This window comes from Hyla sarda, chromosome 3 (genome assembly GCF_029499605.1).
Source record: "Hyla sarda isolate aHylSar1 chromosome 3, aHylSar1.hap1, whole genome shotgun sequence".
NCBI lineage: Eukaryota > Metazoa > Chordata > Amphibia > Anura > Hylidae > Hyla > Hyla sarda.
Genome location: NC_079191.1, coordinates 20,365,282 through 20,382,167, shown reverse-complemented (window position 1 = coordinate 20,382,167; position 16,886 = coordinate 20,365,282). Strand labels below are relative to the sequence as shown.

General features: G+C 41.5%; 32 non-coding genes across 32 annotated transcripts; all 32 read right to left on the bottom strand.

Moving 5' to 3' along the window:
• Positions 1 to 373: 373 nt before the first annotated feature.
• On the bottom strand, positions 374 to 445 carry TRNAA-CGC (transfer RNA alanine (anticodon CGC)). Its single transcript has one exon. It is a non-coding gene; the product is annotated as a tRNA-Ala (tRNA).
• A 123-nt stretch (positions 446 to 568) lies between these two features.
• TRNAA-UGC (transfer RNA alanine (anticodon UGC)) lies at positions 569 to 640 on the bottom strand. Its single transcript has one exon. It is a non-coding gene; the product is annotated as a tRNA-Ala (tRNA).
• Positions 641 to 1,300: 660 nt separating this feature from the next.
• On the bottom strand, positions 1,301 to 1,372 carry TRNAA-UGC (transfer RNA alanine (anticodon UGC)). The gene has a single exon. It is a non-coding gene; the product is annotated as a tRNA-Ala (tRNA).
• Positions 1,373 to 2,010: 638 nt separating this feature from the next.
• On the bottom strand, positions 2,011 to 2,082 carry TRNAA-CGC (transfer RNA alanine (anticodon CGC)). The gene has a single exon. It is a non-coding gene; the product is annotated as a tRNA-Ala (tRNA).
• Positions 2,083 to 2,205: 123 nt separating this feature from the next.
• On the bottom strand, positions 2,206 to 2,277 carry TRNAA-CGC (transfer RNA alanine (anticodon CGC)). The gene has a single exon. It is a non-coding gene; the product is annotated as a tRNA-Ala (tRNA).
• Positions 2,278 to 2,400: 123 nt separating this feature from the next.
• On the bottom strand, positions 2,401 to 2,472 carry TRNAA-UGC (transfer RNA alanine (anticodon UGC)). The gene has a single exon. It is a non-coding gene; the product is annotated as a tRNA-Ala (tRNA).
• Positions 2,473 to 3,132: 660 nt separating this feature from the next.
• Positions 3,133 to 3,204, bottom strand: TRNAA-UGC (transfer RNA alanine (anticodon UGC)). The gene has a single exon. It is a non-coding gene; the product is annotated as a tRNA-Ala (tRNA).
• A 638-nt stretch (positions 3,205 to 3,842) lies between these two features.
• Positions 3,843 to 3,914, bottom strand: TRNAA-CGC (transfer RNA alanine (anticodon CGC)). Its single transcript has one exon. It is a non-coding gene; the product is annotated as a tRNA-Ala (tRNA).
• A 123-nt stretch (positions 3,915 to 4,037) lies between these two features.
• TRNAA-UGC (transfer RNA alanine (anticodon UGC)) lies at positions 4,038 to 4,109 on the bottom strand. The gene has a single exon. It is a non-coding gene; the product is annotated as a tRNA-Ala (tRNA).
• Positions 4,110 to 4,747: 638 nt separating this feature from the next.
• Positions 4,748 to 4,819, bottom strand: TRNAA-CGC (transfer RNA alanine (anticodon CGC)). The gene has a single exon. It is a non-coding gene; the product is annotated as a tRNA-Ala (tRNA).
• Positions 4,820 to 4,942: 123 nt separating this feature from the next.
• Positions 4,943 to 5,014, bottom strand: TRNAA-UGC (transfer RNA alanine (anticodon UGC)). The gene has a single exon. It is a non-coding gene; the product is annotated as a tRNA-Ala (tRNA).
• A 644-nt stretch (positions 5,015 to 5,658) lies between these two features.
• Positions 5,659 to 5,730, bottom strand: TRNAA-CGC (transfer RNA alanine (anticodon CGC)). The gene has a single exon. It is a non-coding gene; the product is annotated as a tRNA-Ala (tRNA).
• Positions 5,731 to 5,853: 123 nt separating this feature from the next.
• Positions 5,854 to 5,925, bottom strand: TRNAA-UGC (transfer RNA alanine (anticodon UGC)). Its single transcript has one exon. It is a non-coding gene; the product is annotated as a tRNA-Ala (tRNA).
• A 660-nt stretch (positions 5,926 to 6,585) lies between these two features.
• On the bottom strand, positions 6,586 to 6,657 carry TRNAA-UGC (transfer RNA alanine (anticodon UGC)). Its single transcript has one exon. It is a non-coding gene; the product is annotated as a tRNA-Ala (tRNA).
• A 685-nt stretch (positions 6,658 to 7,342) lies between these two features.
• Positions 7,343 to 7,414, bottom strand: TRNAA-CGC (transfer RNA alanine (anticodon CGC)). The gene has a single exon. It is a non-coding gene; the product is annotated as a tRNA-Ala (tRNA).
• A 123-nt stretch (positions 7,415 to 7,537) lies between these two features.
• TRNAA-UGC (transfer RNA alanine (anticodon UGC)) lies at positions 7,538 to 7,609 on the bottom strand. Its single transcript has one exon. It is a non-coding gene; the product is annotated as a tRNA-Ala (tRNA).
• Positions 7,610 to 8,269: 660 nt separating this feature from the next.
• On the bottom strand, positions 8,270 to 8,341 carry TRNAA-UGC (transfer RNA alanine (anticodon UGC)). Its single transcript has one exon. It is a non-coding gene; the product is annotated as a tRNA-Ala (tRNA).
• Positions 8,342 to 8,985: 644 nt separating this feature from the next.
• TRNAA-CGC (transfer RNA alanine (anticodon CGC)) lies at positions 8,986 to 9,057 on the bottom strand. Its single transcript has one exon. It is a non-coding gene; the product is annotated as a tRNA-Ala (tRNA).
• A 123-nt stretch (positions 9,058 to 9,180) lies between these two features.
• On the bottom strand, positions 9,181 to 9,252 carry TRNAA-UGC (transfer RNA alanine (anticodon UGC)). Its single transcript has one exon. It is a non-coding gene; the product is annotated as a tRNA-Ala (tRNA).
• A 660-nt stretch (positions 9,253 to 9,912) lies between these two features.
• Positions 9,913 to 9,984, bottom strand: TRNAA-UGC (transfer RNA alanine (anticodon UGC)). The gene has a single exon. It is a non-coding gene; the product is annotated as a tRNA-Ala (tRNA).
• Positions 9,985 to 10,615: 631 nt separating this feature from the next.
• Positions 10,616 to 10,687, bottom strand: TRNAV-CAC (transfer RNA valine (anticodon CAC)). The gene has a single exon. It is a non-coding gene; the product is annotated as a tRNA-Val (tRNA).
• A 123-nt stretch (positions 10,688 to 10,810) lies between these two features.
• On the bottom strand, positions 10,811 to 10,882 carry TRNAA-UGC (transfer RNA alanine (anticodon UGC)). The gene has a single exon. It is a non-coding gene; the product is annotated as a tRNA-Ala (tRNA).
• A 644-nt stretch (positions 10,883 to 11,526) lies between these two features.
• Positions 11,527 to 11,598, bottom strand: TRNAA-CGC (transfer RNA alanine (anticodon CGC)). The gene has a single exon. It is a non-coding gene; the product is annotated as a tRNA-Ala (tRNA).
• Positions 11,599 to 11,721: 123 nt separating this feature from the next.
• TRNAA-UGC (transfer RNA alanine (anticodon UGC)) lies at positions 11,722 to 11,793 on the bottom strand. Its single transcript has one exon. It is a non-coding gene; the product is annotated as a tRNA-Ala (tRNA).
• Positions 11,794 to 12,639: 846 nt separating this feature from the next.
• TRNAA-CGC (transfer RNA alanine (anticodon CGC)) lies at positions 12,640 to 12,711 on the bottom strand. The gene has a single exon. It is a non-coding gene; the product is annotated as a tRNA-Ala (tRNA).
• Positions 12,712 to 13,206: 495 nt separating this feature from the next.
• On the bottom strand, positions 13,207 to 13,278 carry TRNAA-UGC (transfer RNA alanine (anticodon UGC)). The gene has a single exon. It is a non-coding gene; the product is annotated as a tRNA-Ala (tRNA).
• A 644-nt stretch (positions 13,279 to 13,922) lies between these two features.
• On the bottom strand, positions 13,923 to 13,994 carry TRNAA-UGC (transfer RNA alanine (anticodon UGC)). Its single transcript has one exon. It is a non-coding gene; the product is annotated as a tRNA-Ala (tRNA).
• Positions 13,995 to 14,117: 123 nt separating this feature from the next.
• TRNAA-CGC (transfer RNA alanine (anticodon CGC)) lies at positions 14,118 to 14,189 on the bottom strand. Its single transcript has one exon. It is a non-coding gene; the product is annotated as a tRNA-Ala (tRNA).
• A 123-nt stretch (positions 14,190 to 14,312) lies between these two features.
• Positions 14,313 to 14,381, bottom strand: TRNAA-UGC (transfer RNA alanine (anticodon UGC)). Its single transcript has one exon. It is a non-coding gene; the product is annotated as a tRNA-Ala (tRNA).
• Positions 14,382 to 15,387: 1,006 nt separating this feature from the next.
• Positions 15,388 to 15,459, bottom strand: TRNAA-UGC (transfer RNA alanine (anticodon UGC)). Its single transcript has one exon. It is a non-coding gene; the product is annotated as a tRNA-Ala (tRNA).
• Positions 15,460 to 16,103: 644 nt separating this feature from the next.
• TRNAS-CGA (transfer RNA serine (anticodon CGA)) lies at positions 16,104 to 16,175 on the bottom strand. Its single transcript has one exon. It is a non-coding gene; the product is annotated as a tRNA-Ser (tRNA).
• A 123-nt stretch (positions 16,176 to 16,298) lies between these two features.
• On the bottom strand, positions 16,299 to 16,370 carry TRNAA-UGC (transfer RNA alanine (anticodon UGC)). The gene has a single exon. It is a non-coding gene; the product is annotated as a tRNA-Ala (tRNA).
• Between the last annotated feature and the right edge of the window lie 516 nt (positions 16,371 to 16,886).

Sequence of the window (16,886 nt, the reverse complement as noted above, 5' to 3'; positions counted from 1 at the left end):
GCGACTAGGGCTCTGCAAGTCCACAATTTTTCTAAAACGCAGCAAAAATACCCTCAGTCATGACTGAAATATACATTCTCCTTTCTCCCATTTGTGAACTGGTATATTTTTTAAGTATTTCTACTACGTATACCTGTATCCTTTTGTTTGTTTCTTTTAAAGGTGTCTTTTTCTGATTCAAAGGTTGGAGATGCCGGGGATTGAACCTGGGGCCTCATACGCATGCGCTCTACCACTGAGCTACACCCCCATGATACAGTGCTTTGTCAGCTTTGATTGTATGCCGCAAGACACAATTGACTAAACCAGCTAACAAAACATCAGTTTCCAAGCACCTTGTGCAAGTTCATCTATAAATATCTCTTACAAAAGTTGGAGATGCCGGGGATTGAACCCGGGGCCTCATACATGCGAAGCATGCGCTCTACCACTGAGCTATACCCCCATGATACAATGCTTTCTCAGCTTCGATTGTATGCCACAAGACACAATTGACTAAACCAGCTAACAAAACATCAGTTTCCAAGCACCTTGTGCAAGTTCATCTATAAATATCTCTCACAAAAGCTGGAGATGCCGGGGATTGAACCCGGGGCCTCATACATGCAAAGCATGCGCTCTACCACTGAGCTACACCCCCTTGCGCTTCTTTAGAACTTTGAATTTTGGGCAATCGCAGAATCGGGATTTCCCATGTAACCAATGTAGAGCTTTTGTGTCCATACCCATAAGACATCATAATTATACTGTTTTCTGATGACCATGGCTGTGCAAGTCCACAATGTTTCTAAAATGCAGCAAAAACACCCTCACTCATGATTGGAATATACGTACTCCTTCCTCCCATTTGCGTAGAAGTTTATTTTTTAAGCATTTCTGCAAGGTATACTTGTATCCTTTGGCTTGTTTCTTTTAAAGGTGTCTTTTCCTGCTTTAAAAACTCAAATTTTTCTAAAACGCAGCAAAATTACCCTCAGTCATGACTGAAATATACATTCTCCTTTCTCCCATTCGTGAACTGGTATATTTTTTAAGTATTTCTACTACGTATACCTGTATCCTTTTGTTTGTTTCTTTCAAAGGTGTCTTTTTCTGCTTCAAAGGTTGGAGATGCTGGGGATTGAACCTGGGGCCTCATACATGTGAAGCATGCGCTCTACCACTGAGCTACACCCCCATGATACAGTGCTTTGTCAGCTTCGATTGTATGCCGCAACACACAATTGACTAAACCAGCTAACAAAACATCAGTTTCCAAGCACCTTGTGCAAGTTCATCTATAAATATCTCTTACAAAAGTTGGAGAAGCCGGGGATTGAACCCGGGGCCTCATACATGCAAAGCATGCGCTCGACCACTGAGCTACACCCCCTTGTGCTTCTTTAGAACTTTGAATTTTGGGCAATCGCAGAATCGGGATTTCCCATGTAACCAATGTAGAGCTTTTGTGTCCATACCCATAAGACATCATAATTATACTGTTTTCTGATGACCATGGCTGTGCAAGTCCACAATGTTTCTAAAATGCAGCAAAAACACCCTCACTCATGATTGGAATATACGTACTCCTTCCTCCCATTTGCGTAGAAGTTTATTTTTTAAGCATTTCTGCAAGGTATACTTGTATCCTTTGGCTTGTTTCTTTTAAAGGTGTCTTTTCCTGCTTTCAAAACAGAAAGCATGCGCTCTACCACTGAGCTACATCCCCTTCCGTTTCTGTAGAACTAGGAATTTTTTGGCAATCGCAGAATTGGGATTTCCCATGTAAGCAAAGTAGAGCTTTTGTGTCCTTACACCTAGGACATCATAATTATACTGTTTTCTGGCGACTAGGGCTCTGCAAGTCCACAATTTTTCTAAAACGCAGCAAAAGTACCCTCAGTCATGACTGAAATATACATTCTCCTTTCTCCCATTTGTGAACTGGTATATTTTTTAAGTATTTCTACTACGTATACCTGTATTCTTTTGTTTGTTTCTTTTAAAGGTGTCTTTTTCTGCTTCAAAAGTTGGAGATGCCAGGGATTGAACCCGGGGCCTCATACATGCGAAGCATGCGCTCTACCACTGAGCTACACCCCCATGATACAGTGCTTTGTCAGCTTTGATTGTATGCCGCAAGACACAATTGACTAAACCAGCTAACAAAACATCAGTTTCCAAGCACCTTGTGCAAGTTCATCTATAAATATCTCTTACAAAAGTTGGAGATGCCGGGGATTGAACCCGGGGCCTCATACATGCGAAGCATGCGCTCTACCACTGAGCTACACCCCCATGATACTGTGCTTTGTCAGCTTCGATTGTATGCCGCAAGAGACAATTGACTAAACCAGCTAACAAAACATCAGTTTCCAAGCACCTTGTGCAAGTTCATCTATAAATATCTCTCACAAAAGCTGGAGATGCCGGGGATTGAACCCGGGGCCTCATACATGCAAAGCATGCGCTCTACCACTGAGCTACACCCCTTTGCGCTTCTTTAGAACTTTGAATTTTGGGCAATCGCAGAATCGGGATTTCCCATGTAAGCAATGTAGAGCTTTTGTGTCCATACCCATAAGACATCATAATTATACTGTTTTCTGATGACCATGGCTGTGCAAGTCCACAATGTTTCTAAAATGCAGCAAAAACACCCTCACTCATGATTGGAATATACGTACTCCTTCCTCCCATTTGCGTAGAAGTTTATTTTTTAAGCATTTCTGCAAGGTATACTTGTATCCTTTGGCTTGTTTCTTTTAAAGGTGTCTTTTCCTGCTTTAAAAACTCAAATTTTTCTAAAACGCAGCAAAATTACCCTCAGTCATGACTGAAATATACATTCTCCTTTCTCCCATTCGTGAACTGGTATATTTTTTAAGTATTTCTACTACGTATACCTGTATCCTTTTGTTTGTTTCTTTCAAAGGTGTCTTTTTCTGCTTCAAAGGTTGGAGATGCTGGGGATTGAACCTGGGGCCTCATACATGTGAAGCATGCGCTCTACCACTGAGCTACACCCCCATGATACAGTGCTTTGTCAGCTTCGATTGTATGCCGCAACACACAATTGACTAAACCAGCTAACAAAACATCAGTTTCCAAGCACCTTGTGCAAGTTCATCTATAAATATCTCTTACAAAAGTTGGAGAAGCCGGGGATTGAACCCGGGTCCTCATACATGCAAAGCATGCGCTCGACCACTGAGCTACACCCCCTTGTGCTTCTTTAGAACTTTGAATTTTGGGCAATCGCAGAATCGGGATTTCCCATGTAACCAATGTAGAGCTTTTGTGTCCATACCCATAAGACATCATAATTATACTGTTTTCTGATGACCATGGCTGTGCAAGTCCACAATGTTTCTAAAATGCAGCAAAAACACCCTCACTCATGATTGGAATATACGTACTCCTTCCTCCCATTTGCGTAGAAGTTTATTTTTTAAGCATTTCTGCAAGGTATACTTGTATCCTTTGGCTTGTTTCTTTTAAAGGTGTCTTTTCCTGCTTTCAAAACAGAAAGCATGCGCTCTACCACTGAGCTACATCCCCTTCCGTTTCTGTAGAACTAGGAATTTTTTGGCAATCGCAGAATTGGGATTTCCCATGTAAGCAAAGTAGAGCTTTTGTGTCCTTACACCTAGGACATCATAATTATACTGTTTTCTGGCGACTAGGGCTCTGCAAGTCCACAATTTTTCTAAAACGCAGCAAAAGTACCCTCAGTCATGACTGAAATATACATTCTCCTTTCTCCCATTTGTGAACTGGTATATTTTTTAAGTATTTCTACTACGTATACCTGTATTCTTTTGTTTGTTTCTTTTAAAGGTGTCTTTTTCTGCTTCAAAAGTTGGAGATGCCAGGGATTGAACCCGGGGCCTCATACATGCGAAGCATGCGCTCTACCACTGAGCTACACCCCCATGATACAATGCTTTCTCAGCTTCGATTGTATGCCACAAGACACAATTGACTAAACCAGCTAACAAAACATCAGTTTCCAAGCACCTTGTGCAAGTTCATCTATAAATATCTCTCACAAAAGCTGGAGATGCCGGGGATTGAACCCGGGGCCTCATACATGCAAAGCATGCGCTCTACCACTGAGCTACACCCCCTTGCGCTTCTTTAGAACTTTGAATTTTGGGCAATCGCAGAATCGGGATTTCCCATGTAACCAATGTAGAGCTTTTGTGTCCATACCCATAAGACATCATAATTATACTGTTTTCTGATGACCATGGCTGTGCAAGTCCACAATGTTTCTAAAATGCAGCAAAAACACCCTCACTCATGATTGGAATATACGTACTCCTTCCTCCCATTTGCGTAGAAGTTTATTTTTTAAGCATTTCTGCAAGGTATACTTGTATCCTTTGGCTTTTTTCTTTTAAAGGTGTCTTTTCCTGCTTTCAAAACAGAAAGCATGCGCTCTACCACTGAGCTACATCCCCTTCCGTTTCTGTAGAACTAGGAATTTTTTGGCAATCGCAGAATTGGGATTTCCCATGTAAGCAAAGTAGAGCTTTTGTGTCCTTACACCTAGGACATCATAATTATACTGTTTTCTGGCGACTAGGGCTCTGCAAGTCCACAATTTTTCTAAAACGCAGCAAAAGTACCCTCAGTCATGACTGAAATATACATTCTCCTTTCTCCCATTTGTGAACTGGTATATTTTTTAAGTATTTCTACTACGTATACCTGTATTCTTTTGTTTGTTTCTTTTAAAGGTGTCTTTTTCTGCTTCAAAAGTTGGAGATGCCAGGGATTGAACCCGGGGCCTCATACATGCGAAGCATGCGCTCTACCACTGAGCTACACCCCCATGATACAATGCTTTCTCAGCTTCGATTGTATGCCACAAGACACAATTGACTAAACCAGCTAACAAAACATCAGTTTCCAAGCACCTTGTGCAAGTTCATCTATAAATATCTCTCACAAAAGCTGGAGATGCCGGGGATTGAACCCGGGGCCTCATACATGCAAAGCATGCGCTCTACCACTGAGCTACACCCCCTTGCGCTTCTTTAGAACTTTGAATTTTGGGCAATCGCAGAATCGGGATTTCCCATGTAACCAATGTAGAGCTTTTGTGTCCATACCCATAAGACATCATAATTATACTGTTTTCTGATGACCATGGCTGTGCAAGTCCACAATGTTTCTAAAATGCAGCAAAAACACCCTCACTCATGATTGGAATATACGTACTCCTTCCTCCCATTTGCGTAGAAGTTTATTTTTTAAGCATTTCTGCAAGGTATACTTGTATCCTTTGGCTTTTTTCTTTTAAAGGTGTCTTTTCCTGCTTTCAAAACAGAAAGCAGAAGCATGCGCTCTACCACTGAGCTACATCCCCTTCCGTTTCTATAGAACTTGGAATTTTTTGGCAATCGCAGAATTGGGATTTCCCATGTAAGCAAAGTAGAGCTTTTGTGTCCTTACACTTAGGACATCATAATTATACTGTTTTCTGGCGACTAGGGCTCTGCAAGTCCACAATTTTTCTAAAACGCCGCAAAAATACCCTCAGTCATGACTGAAATATACATTCTCCTTTCTCCCATTTGTGAACTGGTATATTTTTTAAGTATTTCTACTACGTATACCTGTATCCTTTTGTTTGTTTCTTTTAAAGGTGTCTTTTTCTGCTTCAAAAGTTGGAGATGCTGGGGATTGAACCCGGGGCCTCATACATGCGAAGCATGCGCTCTACCACTGAGCTACACCCCCATGATACAATGCTTTGTCAGCTTCGATTGTATGCCACAAGATACAATTGACTAAACCAGCTAACAAAACATCAGTTTCCAAGCACCTTGTGCAAGTTCATCTATAGATATCTCTCACAAACGCTGGAGATGCCGGGGATTGAACCCGGGGCCTCATACATGCAAAGCATGCGCTCTACCACTGAGCTACACCCCCTTGCGCTTCTTTAGAACCTTGAATTTTGGGCAATCGCAGAATCGGGATTTCCCATGTAACCAATGTAGAGCTTTTGTGTCCATACCCATAAGACATCATAATTATACTGTTTTCTGATGACCATGGCTGTGCAAGTCCACAATGTTTCTAAAATGCAGCAAAAACACCCTCACTCATGATTGGAATATACGTACTCCTTCCTCCCATTTGCGTAGAAGTTTATTTTTTAAGCATTTCTGCAAGGTATACTTGTATCCTTTGGCTTGTTTCTTTTAAAGGTGTCTTTTCCTGCTTTAAAAACTCATATTTTTCTAAAACGCAGCAAAATTACCCTCAGTCATGACTGAAATATACATTCTCCTTTCTCCCATTCGTGAACTGGTATATTTTTTAAGTATTTCTACTACGTATACCTGTATCCTTTTGTTTGTTTCTTTCAAAGGTGTCTTTTTCTGCTTCAAAGGTTGGAGATGCTGGGGATTGAACCTGGGGCCTCATACATGTGAAGCATGCGCTCTACCACTGAGCTACACCCCCATGATACAGTGCATTGTCAGCTTCGATTGTATGCCGCAAGACACAATTGACTAAACCAGCTAACAAAACATCAGTTTCCAAGCACCTTGTGCAAGTTCATCTATAAATATCTCTCACAAAAGCTGGAGATGCCGGGGATTGAACCCGGGGCCTCATACATGCAAAGCATGCGCTCTACCACTGAGCTACACCCCCTTGCGCTTCTTTAGAACCTTTTGTGTCCTTACACTTAGGACATCATAATTATACTGTTTTCTGGCGACTAGGGCTCTGCAAGTCCACAATTTTTCTAAAACGCAGCAAAAATACCCTCAGTCATGACTGAAATATACATTCTCCTTTCTCCCATTTGTGAACTGGTATATTTTTTAAGTATTTCTACTACGTATACCTGTATCCTTTTGTTTGTTTCTTTTAAAGGTGTCTTTTTCTGCTTCAAAAGTTGGAGATGCCGGGGATTGAGCCCGGGGCCTCATACATGCGAAGCATGCGCTCTACTGTTTTCTGGCGACTAGGGCTCTGCAAGTCCACAATTTTTCTAAAACGCAGCAAAAATACCCTCAGTCATGACTGAAATATACATTCTCCTTTCTCCCATTTGTGAACTGGTATATTTTTTAAGTATTTCTACTACGTATACCTGTATCCTTTTGTTTGTTTCTTTTAAAGGTGTCTTTTTCTGCTTCAAAGGTTGGAGATGCCGGGGATTGAACCTGGGGCCTCATACGCATGCGCTCTACCACTGAGCTACACCTCCATGATACAGTGCTTTGTCAGCTTTGATTGTATGCCGCAAGACACAATTGACTAAACCAGCTAACAAAACATCAGTTTCCAAGCACCTTGTGCAAGTTCATCTATAAATATCTCTTACAAAAGTTGGAGATGCCAGGGATTGAACCCGGGGCCTCATACATGCGAAGCATGCGCTCTACCACTGAGCTACACCCCCATGATACTGTGCTTTGTCAGCTTCGATTGTATGCCGCAAGAGACAATTGACTAAACCAGCTAACAAAACATCAGTTTCCAAGCACCTTGTGCAAGTTCATCTATAAATATCTCTCACAAAAGCTGGAGATGCCGGGGATTGAACCCGGGGCCTCATACATGCAAAGCATGCGCTCTACCACTGAGCTACACCCCTTTGCGCTTCTTTAGAACTTTGAATTTTGGGCAATCGCAGAATCGGGATTTCCCATGTAAGCAATGTAGAGCTTTTGTGTCCATACCCATAAGACATCATAATTATACTGTTTTCTGATGACCATGGCTGTGCAAGTCCACAATGTTTCTAAAATGCAGCAAAAACACCCTCACTCATGATTGGAATATACGTACTCCTTCCTCCCATTTGCGTAGAAGTTTATTTTTTAAGCATTTCTGCAAGGTATACTTGTATCCTTTGGCTGGTTTCTTTTAAAGGTGTCTTTTCCTGCTTTAAAAACTCATATTTTTCTAAAACGCAGCAAAATTACCCTCAGTCATGACTGAAATATACATTCTCCTTTCTCCCATTCGTGAACTGGTATATTTTTTAAGTATTTCTACTACGTATACCTGTATCCTTTTGTTTGTTTCTTTCAAAGGTGTCTTTTTCTGCTTCAAAGGTTGGAGATGCTGGGGATTGAACCTGGGGCCTCATACATGTGAAGCATGCGCTCTACCACTGAGCTACACCCCCATGATACAGTGCTTTGTCAGCTTCGATTGTATGCCGCAAGACACAATTGACTAAACCAGCTAACAAAACATCAGTTTCCAAGCACCTTGTGCAAGTTCATCTATAAATATCTCTTACAAAAGTTGGAGATGCCGGGGATTGAACCCGGGGCCTCATACATGCAAAGCATGCGCTCGACCACTGAGCTACACCACCTTGTGCTTCTTTAGAACTTTGAATTTTGGGCAATCGCAGAATCGGGATTTCCCATGTAACCAATGTAGAGCTTTTGTGTCCATACCCATAAGACATCATAATTATACTGTTTTCTGATGACCATGGCTGTGCAAGTCCACAATGTTTCTAAAATGCAGCAAAAACACCCTCACTCATGATTGGAATATACGTACTCCTTCCTCCCATTTGCGTAGAAGTTTATTTTTTAAGCATTTCTGCAAGGTATACTTGTATCCTTTGGCTTGTTTCTTTTAAAGGTGTCTTTTCCTGCTTTCAAAACAGAAAGCAGAAGCATGCGCTCTACCACTGAGCTACATCCCCTTCCGTTTCTGTAGAACTAGGAATTTTTTGGCAATCGCAGAATTGGGATTTCCCATGTAAGCAAAGTAGAGCTTTTGTGTCCTTACACCTAGGACATCATAATTATACTGTTTTCTGGCGACTAGGGCTCTTCAAGTCCACAATTTTTCTAAAACGCAGCAAAAGTACCCTCAGTCATGACTGAAATATACATTCTCCTTTCTCCCATTTGTGAACTGGTATATTTTTTAAGTATTTCTACTACGTATACCTGTATCCTTTTGTTTGATTCTTTTAAAGGTGACTTTTTCTGCTTCAAAAGTTGGAGATGCCAGGGATTGAACCCGGGGCCTCATACATGCGAAGCATGCGCTCTACCACTGAGCTACACCCTCATGATACAATGCTTTGTCAGCTTCGATTGTATGCCGCAAGACACAATTGACTAAACCAGCTAACAAAACATCAGTTTCCAAGCACCTTGTGCAAGTTCATCTATAAATATCTCTCACAAAAGCTGGAGATGCCGGGGATTGAACCCGGGGCCTCATACATGCAAAGCATGCGCTCTACCACTGAGCTACACCCCCTTGCGCTTCTTTAGAACCTTGAATTTTGGGCAATCGCAGAATCGGGATTTCCCATGTAAGCAATGTAGAGCTTTTGTGTCCATACCCATAAGACATCATAATTATACTGTTTTCTGATGACCATGGCTGTGCAAGTCCACAATGTTTCTAAAATGCAGCAAAAACACCCTCACTCATGATTGGAATATACGTACTCCTTCCTCCCATTTGCGTAGAAGTTTATTTTTTAAGCATTTCTGCAAGGTATACTTGTATCCTTTGGCTTGTTTCTTTTAAAGGTGTCTTTTCCTGCTTTAAAAACTCAAATTTTTCTAAAACGCAGCAAAATTACCCTCAGTCATGACTGAAATATACATTCTCCTTTCTCCCATTCGTGAAGTGGTATATTTTTTAAGTATTTCTACTACGTATACCTGTATCCTTTTGTTTGTTTCTTTCAAAGGTGTCTTTTTCTGCTTCAAAGGTTGGAGATGCTGGGGATTGAACCTGGGGCCTCATACATGTGAAGCATGCGCTCTACCACTGAGCTACACCCCCATTATACAGTGCTTTGTCAGCTTCGATTGTATGCCGCAAGACACAATTGACTAAACCAGCTAACAAAACATCAGTTTCCAAGCACCTTGTGCAAGTTCATCTATAAATATCTCTTACAAAAGTTGGAGATGCCGGAGATTGAACCCGGGGCCTCATACATGCAAAGCATGCGCTCTACCACTGAGCTACACCCCCTTGTGCTTCTTTAGAACTTTGAATTTTGGGCAATCGCAGAATCGGGATTTCCCATGTAACCAATGTAGAGCTTTTGTGTCCATACCCATTATACTGTTTTCTGATGACCATGGCTGTGCAAGTCCACAATGTTTCTAAAATGCAGCAAAAACACCCTCACTCATGATTGGAATATACGTACTCCTTCCTCCCATTTGCGTAGAAGTTTATTTTTTAAGCATTTCTGCAAGGTATACTTGTATCCTTTGGCTTGTTTCTTTTAAAGGTGTCTTTTCCTGCTTTCAAAACAGAAAGCAGAAGCATGCGCTCTACCACTGAGCTACATCCCCTTCCATTTCTATAGAACTTGGAATTTTTTGGCAATCGCAGAATTGGGATTTCCCATGTAAGCAAAGTAGAGCTTTTGTGTCCTTACACTTAGGACATCATAATTATACTGTTTTCTGGCGACTAGGGCTCTGCAAGTCCACAATTTTTCTAAAATGCAGCAAAAATACCCTCAGTCATGACTGAAATATACATTCTCCTTTCTCCCATTTGTGAACTGGTATATTTTTTAAGTATTTCTACTACGTATACCTGTATCCTTTTGTTTGTTTCTTTTAAAGGTGTCTTTTTCTGCTTCAAAGGTTGGAGATGCCGGGGATTGAACCCGGGGCCTCATACATGTGAAGCATGCGCTCTACCACTGAACTACACCCCCATGATACAGTGCTTTGTCAGCTTCGATTGTATGCCGCAAGACACAATTGACTAAACCAGCTAACAAAACATCAGTTTCCAAGCACCTTGTGCAAGTTCATTTATAAATATCTCTCACAAAAGCTGGAGATGCCGGGGATTGAACCCGGGGCCTCATACATGCAAAGCATGCGCTCTACCACTGAGCTACACCCCCTTGCGCTTCTTTAGAACTTTGAATTTTGGGCAATCGCAGAATCGGGATTTCCCATGTAACCAATGTAGAGCTTTTGTGTCCATACCCATAAGACATCATAATTATACTGTTTTCTGATGACCATGGCTGTGCAAGTCCACAATGTTTCTAAAATGCAGCAAAAACACCCTCACTCATGATTGGAATATACGTACTCCTTCCTCCCATTTGCGTAGAAGTTTATTTTTTAAGCATTTCTGCAAGGTATACTTGTATCCTTTGGCTTGTTTCTTTTAAAGGTGTCTTTTCCTGCTTTCAAAACAGAAAGCAGAAGCATGCGCTCTACCACTGAGCTACATCCCCTTCCGTTTCTGTAGAACTAGGAATTTTTTGGCAATCGCAGAATTGGGATTTCCCATGTAAGCAAAGTAGAGCTTTTGTGTCCTTACACCTAGGACATCATAATTATACTGTTTTCTGGCGACTAGGGCTCTTCAAGTCCACAATTTTTCTAAAACGCAGCAAAAGTACCCTCAGTCATGACTGAAATATACATTCTCCTTTCTCCCATTTGTGAACTGGTATATTTTTTAAGTATTTCAACTACGTATACCTGTATCCTTTTGTTTGATTCTTTTAAAGGTGACTTTTTCTGCTTCAAAAGTTGGAGATGCCAGGGATTGAACCCGGGGCCTCATACATGCGAAGCATGCGCTCTACCACTGAGCTACACCCTCATGATACAATGCTTTGTCAGCTTCGATTGTATGCCGCAAGACACAATTGACTAAACCAGCTAACAAAACATCAGTTTCCAAGCACCTTGTGCAAGTTCATCTATAAATATCTCTCACAAAAGCTGGAGATGCCGGGGATTGAACCCGGGGCCTCATACATGCAAAGCATGCGCTCTACCACTGAGCTACACCCCCTCGCGCTTCTTTAGAACCTTGAATTTTGGGCAATCGCAGAATCGGGATTTCCCATGTAAGCAATGTAGAGCTTTTGTGTCCATACCCATAAGACATCATAATTATACTGTTTTCTGATGACCATGGCTGTGCAAGTCCACAATGTTTCTAAAATGCAGCAAAAACACCCTCACTCATGATTGGAATATACGTACTCCTTCCTCCCATTTGCGTAGAAGTTTATTTTTTAAGCATTTCTGCAAGGTATACTTGTATCCTTTGGCTTGTTTCTTTTAAAGGTGTCTTTTCCTGCTTTAAAAACTCAAATTTTTCTAAAACGCAGCAAAATTACCCTCAGTCATGACTGAAATATACATTCTCCTTTCTCCCATTCGTGAACTGGTATATTTTTTAAGTATTTCTACTACGTATACCTGTATCCTTTTGTTTGTTTCTTTCAAAGGTGTCTTTTTCTGCTTCAAAGGTTGGAGATGCTGGGGATTGAACCTGGGGCCTCATACATGTGAAGCATGCGCTCTACCACTGAGCTACACCCCCATGATACAGTGCTTTGTCAGCTTCGATTGTATGCCGCAAGACACAATTGACTAAACCAGCTAACAAAACAACAGTTTCCAAGCACCTTGTGCAAGTTCATCTATAAATATCTCTCACAAAAGCTGGAGATGCCGGGGATTGAACCCGGGGCCTCATACATGCGCTCTACCACTGAGCTACACCCCCATGATACAGTGCTTTGTCAGCTTCGATTGTATGCCGCAAGACACAATTGACTAAACCAGCTAACAAAACATCAGTTTCCAAGCACCTTGTGCAAGTTCATCTATAAATATCTCTTACAAAAGTTGGAGATGCCGGGGATTGAACCTGGGGCCTCATGCATGCGAAGCATGCGCTCTACCACTGAGCTACACCCCTATGATACTGTGCTTTGCCAGCTTCGATTGTATGCCGCAAGACACAATTGACTAAACCAGCTAACAAAACAACAGTTTCCAAGCACCTTGTGCAAGTTCATCTATAAATATCTCTCACAAAAGCTGGAGATGCCGGGGATTGAACACGGGGCCTCATACATGCGCTCTACCACTGAGCTACACCCCCATGATACAGTGCTTTGTCAGCTTCGATTGTATGCCGCAAGACACAATTGACTAAACCAGCTAACAAAACAACAGTTTCCAAGCACCTTGTGCAAGTTAATCTATAAATATCTCTCACAAAAGCTGGAGATGCCGGGGATTGAACCCGGGGCCTCATACATGCGCTCTACCACTGAGCTACACCCCCATGATACAGTGCTTTGTCAGCTTCGATTGTATGCCGCAAAACACAATTGACTAAACCAGCTAACAAAACATCAGTTTCCAAGCACCTTGTGCAAGTTCATCTATAAATATCTCTCACAAAAGCTGGAGATGCCGGGGATTGAACCCGGGGCCTCATACATGCAAAGCATGCGCTCTACCACTGAGCTACACCCCCTTGCGCTTCTTTAGAACTTTGAATTTTGGGCAATCGCAGAATCGGGATTTCCCATGTAAGCAATGTAGAGCTTTTGTGTCCATACCCATAAGACATCATAATTATACTGTTTTCTGATGACCATGGCTGTGCAAGTCCACAATGTTTCTAAAATGCAGCAAAAACACCCTCACTCATGATTGGAATATACGTACTCCTTCCTCCCATTTGCGTAGAAGTTTATTTTTTAAGCATTTCTGCAAGGTATACTTGTATCCTTTGGCTTGTTTCTTTTAAAGGTGTCTTTTCCTGCTTTCAAAACAGAAAGCAGAAGCATGCGCTCTACCACTGAGCTACATCCCCTTCCGTTTCTATAGAACTTGGAATTTTTTGGCAATCGCAGAATTGGGATTTCCCATGTAAGCAAAGTAGAGCTTTTGTGTCCTTACACCTAGGACATCATAATTATACTGTTTTCTGGCGACTAGGGCTCTGCAAGTCCACAATTTTTCTAAAACGCAGCAAAAACACCCTCAGTCATGACTGAAATATACATTCTCCTTTCTGCCATTTGTGAACTGGTATATTTTTTAAGTATTTCTACTACGTATACCTGTATCCTTTTGTTTGTTTCTTTTAAAGGTGTCTTTTTCTGCTTCAAAAGTTGGAGATGCCAGGGATTGAACCCGGGGCCTCATACATGCAAAGCATGCGCTCTACCACTGAGCTACACCCCCATGATTCAGTCCTCAGTCAGCTTCGATTGTATGCCACAAGACACAATTGACTAAACCAGCTAACAAAACATCAGTTTCCAAGCACCTTGTGCAAGTTCATCTATAAATATCTCTCAAAAAAGCTGGAGATGCCAGGGATTGAACCCGGGGCCTCATACATGCGAAGCATGCGCTCTACCACTGAGCTACACCCCCATGGTACAGTGCTTTGTCAGCTTCGATTGTATGCCGCAAGACACAATTGACTAAACCAGCTAACAAAACATCAGTTTCAAAGCACCTTGTGCAAGTTCATCTGTAAATATCTCTCACAATAGCTGGAGATGCCGGGGATTGAACCCGGGGCCTCATGCATGCAAAGCATGCGCTCTACCACTGAGCTACTCCACCTTGTGCTTCTTTAGAACCTTGAATTTTGGGCAATCGCAGAATCGGGATTTCCCATGTAAGCAATGTAGAGCTTTTGTGTCCATACCCATAAGACATCATAATTATACTGTTTTCTGATGACCATGGCTGTGCAAGTCCACAATGTTTCTAAAATGCAGCAAAAACACCCTCACTCATGATTGGAATATACGTACTCCTTCCTCCCATTTGCGTAGAAGTTTATTTTTTAAGCATTTCTGCAAGGTATACTTGTATCCTTTGGCTTGTTTCTTTTAAAGGTGTCTTTTCCTGCTTTCAAAACAGAAAGCAGAAGCATGCGCTCTACCACTGAGCTACATCCCCTTCCGTTTCTGTAGAACTAGGAATTTTTTGGCAATCGCAGAATTGGGATTTCCCATGTAAGCAATGTAGAGCTTTTGTGTCCATACCCATAAGACATCATAATTATACTGTTTTCTGATGACCATGGCTGTGCAAGTCCACAATGTTTCTAAAATGCAGCAAAAACACCCTCACTCATGATTGGAATATACGTACTCCTTCCTCCCATTTGCGTAGAAGTTTATTTTTTAAGCATTTCTGCAAGGTATACTTGTATCCTTTGGCTTGTTTCTTTTAAAGGTGTCTTTTCCTGCTTTAAAAACTCAAATTTTTCTAAAACGCAGCAAAATTACCCTCAGTCATGGCTGAAATATACATTCTCCTTTCTCCCATTCGTGAACTGGTATATTTTTTAAGTATTTCTACTACGTATACCTGTATCCTTTTGTTTGTTTCTTTCAAAAGTGTCTTTTTCTGCTTCAAAGGTTGGAGATGCTGGGGATTGAACCTGGGGCCTCATACATGTGAAGCATGCGCTCTACCACTGAGATACACCCCCATGATACAGTGCTTTGTCAGCTTCGATTGTATGCCGCAAGACACAATTGACTAAACCAGCTAACAAAACATCAGTTTCCAAGCACCTTGTGCAAGTTCATCTATAAATATCTCTTACAAAAGTTGGAGATGCCGGGGATTGAACCCGGGGCCTCATACATGCAAAGCATGCGCTCGACCACTGAGCTACACCCCCTTGTGCTTCTTTAGAACTTTGAATTTTGGGCAATCGCAGAATCGGGATTTCCCATGTAACCAATGTAGAGCTTTTGTGTCCATACCCATAAGACATCATAATTATACTGTTTTCTGATGACCATGGCTGTGCAAGTCCACAATGTTTCTAAAATGCAGCAAAAACACCCTCACTCATGATTGGAATATACGTACTCCTTCCTCCCATTTGCGTAGAAGTTTATTTTTTAAGCATTTCTGCAAGGTATACTTGTATCCTTTGGCTTGTTTCTTTTAAAGGTGTCTTTTCCTGCTTTCAAAACAGAAAGCAGAAGCATGCGCTCTACCACTGAGCTACATCCCCTTCCGTTTCTGTAGAACTAGGAATTTTTTGGCAATCGCAGAATTGGGATTTCCCATGTAAGCAAAGTAGAGCTTTTGTGTCCTTACACCTAGGACATCATAATTATACTGTTTTCTGGCGACTAGGGCTCTGCAAGTCCACAATTTTTCTAAAACGCAGCAAAAGTACCCTCAGTCATGACTGAAATATACATTCTCCTTTCTCCCATTTGTGAACTGGTATATTTTTTAAGTATTTCTACTACGTATACCTGTATCCTTTTGTTTGTTTCTTTTAAAGGTGTCTTTTTCTGCTTCAAAGGTTGGAGATGCCAGGGATTGAACCTGGGGCCTCATGCATTCGAAGCATGCGCTCTACCACTGAGCTACACCCCCATGATACAGTGCTTTCTCAGCTATGATTGTATGCCGCAAGACACAATTGACTAAACCAGCTAACAAAACATCAGTTTCCAAGCACCTTGTGCAAGTTCATCTATAAATATCTCTTACAAAAGTTGGAGATGCCGGGGATTGAACCCGGGGCCTCATACATGCAAAGCATGCGCTCTACCACTGAGCTACACCCCCTTGCGCTTCTTTAGAACTTTGAATTTTGGGCAATCGCAGAATCGGGATTTCCCATGTAACCAATGTAGAGCTTTTGTGTCCATACCCATAAGACATCATAATTATACTGTTTTCTGATGACCATGGCTGTGCAAGTCCACAATGTTTCTAAAATGCAGCAAAAACACCCTCACTCATGATTGGAATATACGTACTCCTTCCTCCCATTTGCGTAGAAGTTTATTTTTTAAGCATTTCTAAAAGGTATACTTGTATCCTTTGGCTTGTTTCTTTTAAAGGTGTCTTTTCCTGCTTTCAAAACAGAAAGCAGAAGCATGCGCTCCACCACTGAGCTACATCCCCTTCCGTTTCTGTAGAACTAGGAATTTTTTGGCAATCGCAGAATTGGGATTTCCCATGTAAGCAATGTAGAGCTTTTGTGTCCATACCCATAAGACATCATAATTATACTGTTTTCTGATGACCATGGCTGTGCAAGTCCACAATGTTTCTAAAATGCAGCAATAACACCCTCAC